This window comes from Pteronotus mesoamericanus, unplaced genomic scaffold (genome assembly GCF_021234165.1).
Source record: "Pteronotus mesoamericanus isolate MK-2021 breed Mesoamerican mustached bat unplaced genomic scaffold, CSHL_Meso_final contig_291, whole genome shotgun sequence".
NCBI classification, from domain to species: Eukaryota; Metazoa; Chordata; class Mammalia; order Chiroptera; family Mormoopidae; genus Pteronotus; species Pteronotus mesoamericanus.
Genome location: NW_026555124.1, coordinates 3,731,036 through 3,739,845, shown reverse-complemented (window position 1 = coordinate 3,739,845; position 8,810 = coordinate 3,731,036).

Below are 8,810 nucleotides of genomic sequence, written 5' to 3'. Positions count from 1 at the left end.
TTGAGGAAAAAAGCACGTTTTAGTAGTAGAGGGTGACAGAGGGAAGAGGGTAAATTGAAATATTAAGTAGATTCATTAGAGAAAAACTCACTAATCAGGTGCCATTCCAGTAAAGGCATGAGAAAATAAAGGACTGAATGAGCTTACATTTCTGTGGATTTCTCAGGGAAGATTATTCCTATTATCTTTCTCTTCGGCTTTTCATTTGTGAATGGGTTAATTTCTCAATTTTAACTCCCAAATTTTCTTTAGATTCCTTCTTTCTATTGCAATGTTTCATCATTTCCAGGAAATCTTCCTTATTCTCTTAATGTTCCATTTACATAACATTCTGGTCTTATTTCATGTGCACAACATCCTCTCCTGAATGTGCATGCGTGTGCGTGCGTGTGTGTGTGTATTTCTATTTAAGAGTTCTTGTCTTTCTTCCATTGCATATATTTTACTCTTTCTTTTGTCTTTCATCTTGCAATAACCTTCTCAAAGTTTAGTTGTTCCTTTTTCAGGCTGAGACATTCAAAACTTAATAGAAGTTATGTCAACTAATGAATTTTTTTATGTAGACTAATAAAATGAGGCTCAAGGTTTTTCATTGAGACAGTTTCAGATATTAGCATTTATAAATATTTTTTCTGTGAATTTTTTGTTTTTTTCAGAGAGGAATCTTCTGATCTCTTGCCTGGGGGTATATATAACTGCATGCCAACCCTTTGGGGTCATAATTACAACAAGGAGCAAGAAGCCTACATAATTACTACACAGACGTTCACTTATTCCCGCTGTTTGCAGAAGAGGAAAGAGTCTGGCTGGTTTAATTTCTTGCATAGGCTTTATACACCTGCTCATTTTAAGCTCAAAAGCTCAAATTCAAGAGATTCTACAGCCAGATGCAGCTTGCTTCTGTCTGGATTCCTTCTCAGCAAGCATTTTCGATTTTCTCAGCTCTGCTAAAGAGTCCATTCACTTTTCCCCTTCCTTTACTTCTGTTTCTTCTTCTGTAGAACATGACAGATAACAACCATCTGGAATTCTTTCCAGGATGGCTATGGACATGAAATAAAATAACAGACTTGAGAGCTTCCTCTAACCTCACCAAACTACTTTAGTCCCCTTCTCTTTCTGCTCATGGCTGTCCAACTGCCTTCTTTTAATTTTTTAATACTTCATATTGTTTCTTGCCTTGAAGGGGGATGCTGTCTCACACATTTCCTTTTCCCCTAGAATCCTTGAATGTTATTTTTTCACTCTTTTTCTTCATTATCTTTTTTGGTATAATATGTAAAACATACACAGTAATATATATATATATATATATATATATATACATATATATATAAACAGTTACATAAATTCTACAGCATAACAGTATTATTTAATAATAAACCAACACTCAATTCAGAAAATAAACCGTTATCACCTACTTCATCTACCTTTGTGGCTGTCTTCTAAACCAACTCTTTCTCCTCTTCAGAATTAATCCTCCTCCCACATTTTATAAATACAGCTTCATTCCTGTTTAAAATTACTCTATCACAATATTTATATATGTGATAGTAAACTAAACACTATATTGTTTAGGGTGATTAGTGCTATATAAATAGTATTGTACTGTATGCAATGTTTTGAACCACATTTTTCTTTCACAATAATATACTTTCATGCTTCATTCATGTTGGATAGTTCACTTATTTTCATTGCTGTAAAATGTTACTGTAATAAAGTTCCAAAATTATTGGTCTGTTCTCCCATTTATGTATATATTTTTTCTTTATGTTATGAACAATTATCCTGGTACACATATGCACATTTTTTTGGGGGGGTGGAATACCTGGGAGTGGACTTGCTGTTTCAGAATTTATGTGAAAGTTCAATTTCATAAAATATGCCTATCAGCTTTTTATAGGGATTGTATCAACACTAATGTTTATTATATTCCCCACATTAATGTTTAATTTATGTATCCACATTATTTCAAACACTTGTTGGTCATCGTTTTATTTTTTAATAGTTCTGTGGATTGTATTAGTAAGCTCATATAGTTTTAACATATTCCTCTGATTAATGACTTTGAGTTTGTTTTTCATATTTTAATTGACCATTTGAATGTATCTTTCAGGAAGTATATGTTTAAATCTTTAACCTATGTTGCCATTGGATTTTCTGTATTTTCCTTATGAGTTTATGAGTCTCTTTATATATGTATTCTGGGTACAAATTCATTGTCAGTTGTTCATTGCAAATATCCTCTTCCAATGTGTGTCTTACCTCTTTATTATTCTAATGAGATATTTCCATGGATTTTCAATGTAGTCATATTTATCTATTTTTACTACATTTCATTTTTAGTATACCTAAGGAATGTTTTCTTAATTCAGTTCATGAAGATATTCTGTTATCTCCTATAAATGGTATTGTTTTGACTTTCACATGTAGTATCTTCGACTTCGGATAGGAGTTTTGGTATGATGTGAAGTTATGCTCCATTTTTCCCTATCTCTATATCCCGCTGCCTAGAACCATCTTTATCATGTGTTTGCTGTACCTACTTTTTCATAAGGTAACCATTCACAAATGTGGCCTTTCTATTCTGTTTCATTTGTCTATTTATATACCTTTTGCACTTTGGGGCCGTGACTAAATAAAATAAGAATTACTTGAACACAAGCACTGTGATACCATGACAACAACAAGTGACATGTGCAGTGTGGAAACACTGGACAAAGGGAAAATTCCCATCGTGGGTGCAATGGAGCAGGACAGTGTGAGATTTCATCATGCTACTCAGAATGGCACTCAATTTAAAACTTATAAATTTTTTACTTCAGGACCTCTCCATTTAATGTTTTCAGACTGATTGTCCATGGGTACCTGAAATTGCAGAAAGCAGGAAAGGGGGGAACTACTGTTTAAACTAAAACAATAATTGTGTTAATGTATCTTGAATCTCGAGTATATTATTCACATAACAGTAGCAGTTTCTTGACTAGTAAAAAGCATTACCCTGGTTTGCAATGCTATTCATTCATTTGACAAATACTTAATAAATACATGTCCCAGGCATTGTTCTTGTGTCTGGGGTAGGGGAGGGTAAAAGTAGTAGATAAACTAGACTAGGTCCTTGAATTTTGCAAGATTAAATTCCAGTAGATGTAGAATAATGTGAATTTAAAACTATCAATTCATCCAAGACATAAAATTTAAGCTCAGATCTACAATAGGTATCTTAAATTTGTCCACTGAGTTGATTTTTAATTAAATTAACCTTTCTAGCATCAGAAAAAATAATTATGCAGGTATATAATTTTGGATCTGTTCAGCATAGTACTGGATAAACAAGTAGAAAATAAATTTTTCCTATTATGCTACATTGACAGTGAAAGCATAATGTTTATAAAAATGTAACTGGGAATAGGAGCAAAGCTCTCTAGCAGAACTTCTTAAAATAATGGTAAGAGGTAGAAACATTTTCCAGTATCCAACACTGAAACCCTAGATCCAAAGGTGAGGAGAAGGGGGTTAAATTCTGTGACTGTCCAGCACAATTGTGAAGGATCCTAGGGGGACAAGACCAATACAGCATTAGAACAGGAACTATGTTGGCAGCAGAAGAGACACACTACTACAAGTCAAAAAAGAATCATGAAATAAGAAGTGAATCAATAAGCTTTTTAGTTGAAAATACAGTAGACCAAGATTTAAAAGCTAAAGATAGGAGGACTAGAAGGAGAGCAGAATTACACCTGGGCATGAATGTGGTACAGAGAAAGGGTCTAGGAATAACTTTGGCAGATATTGCTTCTTATAGCTGTGGCCTTTTGAGCCACTCATGTCTGACTCAGACAAGATTTTAATGAGAGCTTCTAGCTGGATAAGTAAGGGGAAGTGAATTACTATTCAAGTCCTTTCAGTAATTACTAGGTGTTTTTATACACATCATTTTATATCTCTTATTTTAAGTGGAAAACTAATGTGTACAAAGATTGTCATTTAAACAAAGTCCACCAAGTTAGTAGTACAAACTACAATGGTATTCTGACTACCAGACAAGTATTGTTATTGTTTTATAACCTCCTCTATAAGTAATTTAGCTCTTCTTTAGAAGGATTCCATGATCCACTATATTCTTCTTCCAAGTTAGATCATAGACCATTTTAATAACATTTTATTCCATTCCATTGCATTTCATTCAATTGCATTCCATTCCATTGCATTGCATTCCGTTCCATTGATACCAACTTCTGCTTAGAAAAAATGCATGGCTCATCCATATTCAATGTGTACTGCATTTACTACAAATATCACCTTTTAATATATGTTAAAATACTTGTTAAATATTGCTAGAATCAAGACAAAATATTTGTATCTAGTAAGATGTGCAATCTTGTGCAAGAACAGACATTTCCTAAACTTAATTTTTGAGGCTGGAAAAACTAAACTCAAAATAGCAACATGTTGAATATAAGTATTGCAATCTTTATTTCTCACCTTTGTTTCAACAAAGGATTTGATGATGTTTCTACTTTATAAAAAGAAATCCTTCCCTGATAGAATTATTACTAAGCTGAAGGAAAACATATACATGAAGGAAAACATGCAAGTGGAAGGGGGAGACTTCCAGGAAAAGTGGCCAAAGATTCTGTGATGTAAGAGACATCAGTTCCTCAAGAATGTAGGGAACCCAGTGTAACTAGAATGCAGAGAGCTGAGAGGACCATGATGTTAATATAAGGCATGGTAGGAGCAAGACCATATTGGATCTGCAAGACGATGGCAAGAATTTTGGTCTTCATCATAAACTCCTTGGAAGCCAATGAATTATTTTAATAAAGAGGTAGGAGTATGGTCGGATAAAGTTAGGTTCATGATTTTTAGATAACTCTGTCTACAGGCTGAATAGTTATTGGAAAGGGATGAGAGTAGATGTTGGAAGCCATTTAAAAGGCTGCTGCAGTTAGAGTAGAAGAGGGAAGTGTTGCAGAAGGATTGTGGTGGCTTCCACTAGGGTGGTGGTAGTGGAAGAAGAAAGAAAGGAACAGAGATGGCATGAATTCTAGAGGAAGAGTCAGCAAAGAGTGGATGATTGGATTGGACATCAGGTGAAAAAAGGACTCCAGAATATCTCCAGGGTTCCTGATTTGTACAATTTGATGGATGTTTCTAGTATTCACTGAGGTAGAGAATGCTGGGCCTGAGTTCCATGCCCAGCTTTGGATATGGGTCACTAAGTTATCCCGGTAGAATGCATATACAGATATTTCAATCTGCAGTCCTGGAATTCTGAAGAATGGTCTAGCCTAAAATTAAAATTTTGAGAATAATTAGTATGTAGGGGGCAATCAAAGGCTTCAGTGGGGATGTGATTCCATGAGAAAAAAATCTTTTGACCAGTAAAAGAGAACTAAGTTTGAGTTTTGAGTTACTAAGAGAGTTCAAGGGTACAAGCTTATGAAAATGACAAATGAGAACATAGTGTAACCTCCATCAATGAAAGAGAATCTTGTAAGTTAAAACAGTTAGCATTATTGAATCCTAGATGGAAGTCAAGAAAAATAAAGACCAGAAAATGGCAATTTTCTGTGAGCAGTGTATATAGGATTAAATAAACAGCCAAAGTAATCTGTTGTTCATATCAAACAGGGTGTTTTATTCCAGTTGTTTAATAGAAAAGAGAGGAAATGTGTATTTGTGTACAGAATATTGACGTTTTATTGTGGGGTAAATGTGAGGATACAGCTAGGGGCTCTAGGAAGCATTTCTAAGGAAAAGAGACTAGAAACTAGTGTTGGAGGTACTGACTAGCACTGGCACTAAATTAGAATTCTCCTCTTCTTTCATTCTCAGGATGGTTTTCCATGGCAACCAAGTTTAAATGGTCCTGTTAGGTGAACAGGTCAATATAAATGGCTATTAAGACAATAGCCATTTGTCTTAATATACTTTAATGTCACATCAGGAAGCCCGCATTAATTTGGAGAAGCCTATTAAATTTGGGTAATCTTTTTGTCTCTGTTTCAATTCAAAGTTGTTATAAATGTTTTGCAAGCCAGGAAAATATATATTAAAACTAAATCTAAGTAAGCAAATTTTCACTATATAAATTAGGAATCAAGTTTGGAATAGAACATAATGAATTTTAAAATATAAAAACCTATTTTGTCCTGGTGGAGAACACAAAAAGCTAGATAATAAATCTATACTAATCAAATAATCATCAGAAATAAAATATATGACTTTGTGAAACTCAACACAAGTCTTGTAAATTTATTTTTCTTATTGAATACAGTAAACATAGTAACGTATTGATTTTAATCTTCACACATACTACCAGATACTGAAGGAAAAAAAATCAGATTTAATATTATAACTGACAGAAAAGTGAAGGTGGTTCTCCTAAAGTGACTTTAAACAACAGAGATGCAGATGACACAGTTGTTGAGGCAAACCTATAGAGCGCTACTAAAACCTGGCTCAGGTCCTTTCAGCCCATGGACACTGCTATGTGCTCTGTGAAGTGACAGACATTTTGTCATCACTATTCAATCTCCAATGATTTTGGCTGCATATTAAATTGACTGGGTTTTTATTTCTAGGAAGAAAATAATTCTAAGGATTCAGAATTTCTTTTTTTTCTTTGTTTTTTGGAAATTTTCATAATTTTATTTTATTTTTTCTTTTAATTTTTATTTCTTGTTCAAATACATTTATCTCCACCTTCCCACCACCACTTTCCCTGCCTTAATTTATAGTTTTAAAAATGTCTTCTAGATATATTTTATAGTTCATTCTAAGTTTAATATATTTTTGAAATGAAAATAAAAATATCAACATCAATTTAATTTTAGGCCTCAAGAAATATGCAGACTGAAATCACAACCCTTAGAAATATCATGCCATTAATGCATCATAAAACTGAAAAAGGATTAAAGCCTAACTATTCATTAAATATTTACTACAGTTCAGGGTTTGATTTGATTAGCTTATGTTGATTTCCTGGAAGGGTAATACAAATTCAGATTTATCTGTGCCCTGAGTTACTGATTATTGTGGATCATTTGTTCTGAACATCATCTGAACTTGCAGATGTTTAACTGCTCCTCAAGCATTTATGACAAAACAAAGCAGAATTGCTTGCTCATGGAAGCGAGCAATTTGGCACAAAAGTTCTATTTTAAGCTAATCAATTCCACTTGGGACAACAATGCTCTAAGTCGCAGGCAGAGAGAACCAAACACTTGCCTCATGAAAAATGTTAATATTTTGAATAACTTACCAGGGAACAATTTCTATATTTCTGAAGGATTGTAAAGATGGTCAGCCAGCCTTGTTAGCTACTCCCCATTGTACTCCACTGTTTAAAATTATGCTATTCACACAAAGAAGAAACTCACAGGGTAATGAAAGGAATAATGTGTTTCATGTGGTTCTCTCTCACTCTCTACCCCACCTCCCTCAATGTCTCTCTCTCTCTCTCTCTCTCACACACACACACACACACAGTACACATATGCCAAAAATTCTTTGATTTTTATTCTACCACTAGTTTGGGCACATTAACACAAGGTATTTTTGTTATACCTTTTCATGTACAGAATCAACTAGTATTAGAATCCTTGTAACAAACAATAAAAATTGAAGAGAGAAGTGGAGAACCTGTATATTTTGTATATTTTCTATGTTTATTCATGGTCTATAATTAGAATAAAAAATATTGATGCCATGTATCATTGATCTATGGTTTAATAAAATTTGCATGTTTTAATCCACAAGGCAATGTAATAATATTAATTTAAAAATTTTATTTACATTATGAAATGTGAAAGTGAGGCTCTTAATAGGATGAATGAAAGGGTTACTCCTCTCCTCCATTAAATACTTTCTGTGCACATATTCTCTATAGAAGGGTTTTCTATCATGGAGATGTTTTAAAATGGCTGGCAAACCATTATTTTAACATCTTGCTTGGCTTTTTCTCTTCCTGAATTCAATGTTTTACAGGATGCTTCATGCTTCTGAATACTATTAATAATCATGTTGACACAGGTTTTAATTTTGATATCTAGGGAAAGAATTGGAAACCAAAGGAACATTTACTATTTGCATGTCTGGAAGATTGACAGCCTGTTGGTGTCGACAACTATTTATGACCAAATGTTGAGTAGGTCATTGTGTAGTGTAAGTTAGCTGCTCTCAGAAACTGAGTTGAGGCTCACAATGTCACGATTATCTATTACAAGAAATAAATTACTTATATATTATTAAATACTGCACAATCAAATAAAATTGGAATGCTTTATCAGATTATTGTTCTAATTTGCCATTTTCCCTTGCATTCTGGTATCATTTTTGGGTAGGAAATATAATGTTGGAATAGAGCACAAACACAAGGAATTAGTCATAATCCTGACGAGGCACAAGCTGCATATGTTAATGTCATGTGTGTGTGTTGTGGTATAAATGTAGAATCACTGATACAGGGTATGGATCAGTGATTCTCAAGTTTTATATATCAATATATCTATACACACTTGTACATATATTTATATATGTACATATACCCACATGTATATATCTATATATATTTACAGATTATATACATATGTATATATCACAGATAAAATAGAAAAATTAACATTTCTCTTGATCATTACTGACCACATTGTATATAAATCTTTGGTTAACTTAATGATGCTTATTAGAGTAAACAGCCTGAAAATAAGGGCTATACATTGTGTTCAGCGACTTATGGAGTGGCTGATATTTTCAGGCTCAGAGTGAATGAACAATGATTTGATACTCAGGTACTTACTTGC